The sequence below is a fragment of the Amphimedon queenslandica genome, unplaced genomic scaffold (genome assembly GCF_000090795.2).
Source record: "Amphimedon queenslandica unplaced genomic scaffold, v1.1 AMPQUscaffold_13460, whole genome shotgun sequence".
Classification (NCBI taxonomy): domain Eukaryota; kingdom Metazoa; phylum Porifera; class Demospongiae; order Haplosclerida; family Niphatidae; genus Amphimedon; species Amphimedon queenslandica.
Window position 1 is genome coordinate 55,233 of NW_003546304.1, and position 1,701 is coordinate 56,933.

The window sequence follows — 1,701 nt, forward strand, 5'->3', positions numbered from 1 at the left end:
AAGGTAATAATTGTAGAGTATGATTACATTGATGCAAGATAAGAGACTAAACATGACCATATCTAGGACATTGTACCAAAACGGGTGCAACTGGTTTACTAGGTGCTCTGATATCCATAATAATCACCTAATAAGATAAAAGAATTGAGATTGTGAATTATTATATACAATACTGTATGCTAAAAGTGACTATTTTTGTAAAATTAATGGGTCAGTGGGCACCAAACTATAATTTGTATACATTATTTTGCCTTGTAAACCACATTCACATTCCATATGCAATACAATATATTGATCTATATTCCTCAGTCATACCTCGTGGCTGTCCAGTGCAAAGGTTGAGAGGTAGTTAGGATCTTGTCTGTTCCATGATAGCCTCAATAATGGCTGCTGCTTTGGCTCCTCATAAAGTATCGTGGAGTGCTCCAAATTCCTAACAATAAAAGGATATTATCCAATTAGAAAAGTTACAAAGTAATCATTTATATCATTCTTGTCATACCGCTATTAGTGTAATTCATAATTATGTAATGTTTATTCTTACAGGTGAGTGTTACCTCAGGTCAAAGAGGCGTACTGATCCATCTGATCCAACTGAAGCAAAAAGATCCCTACCACTACCAGCACGAGTGAAGGCAATATCATGAACTTATTATATGTGATAATTTTAATAGAGTACAAAATAGTTTATTAAAGAATGTATGTGATAGAGTATAGTATGTGTGACAGACTGATAGTTTATCAAAGAGTGTCTGTAGTTTACAGAGTTCCTAATTAGCATTGTCAAGTAGCCCAATTTACTGTACATAGTTTACCTTCCTATACCACTTTATCATGCACTTGTAAGAATACACCTCCCAGAAGGTTTTACAATAAAAACAATGCACCATATATGAATGTTTAAGGGAGGGCCAATAGTGAGCAGTGTATATGTCCTTCATATCCCATTAGCTTTTCATTCTCTTGTCATTTCCTCATAACAGTATACAGGGCATAACGAATGTAATTCAATGGCTTGTTTAGTAATTATTGTGATCTAAAGGGAGCAGTCCTTTAATAGTATGTTAACTACAACTGTTTTTAGTACAATGAACTAGCACATTTTCATTATTATCAGAGTCTGATTGAGAATGATGACTTAAGAACACCTAACTGATCCAGTAACTGAATCACCAACACTACCTATCACCTGACCAGTCTAGTAAACAATGAGTGGAATTAGACAAAGAGGAAAAAAGGGGAAAGGACATGGAGGAAAAATAAGGGGAAAAGGAAGAAGACAGAGAGGTAGAAACAAAAACAAAAAGAGACAGACAAAAAGGGGGATAACAAATATCTTAATCATTAAAATCAATACGAGGTATAAAAACAATCAAATTTCAGACAATACCGTAGGGCACCTTTTTTCGAGGGCTTTAAATTTTGCAGAGGTAATTTTTGCGAATCTTACAAAAAATCTGCAAAATTTACAGCCCTCAAAAAAAGGCGCCCTAAGGTAATTCACTATTATTGAAACAGTGTCAATAGTATAAAATGATAGTACTCTAGCAATACTCTATTCTTGGAACTAGTAAAAACATTAATGGTAACTGTTAATATCAAGCGAAGACTTATAACAACTGCCTCACGTCAAACAGGTTGACTCAGGTTTTTATTACAAGAGACATGAAGTCGGACACTCTAACAACATCACACCAACTG

General features: G+C 34.4%; 1 protein-coding gene and 1 long non-coding RNA gene across 3 annotated transcripts in view; one reads left to right on the forward strand and one right to left on the reverse strand.

Moving 5' to 3' along the window:
- The window catches only part of LOC109581110 (short-chain collagen C4-like), a 23,731-nt gene that overhangs the window by 3,384 nt on the left and 18,646 nt on the right, over positions 1 to 1,701 (forward strand). The window lies entirely within an intron of this gene.
- Positions 19 to 1,281, reverse strand: LOC109581111 (uncharacterized). Its single transcript, XR_002184518.1, has 3 exons — positions 558 to 1,281; positions 316 to 433; positions 19 to 127 (listed from the first exon to the last, which is right to left on the reverse strand). It is a non-coding gene; the product is annotated as an uncharacterized LOC109581111 (long non-coding RNA).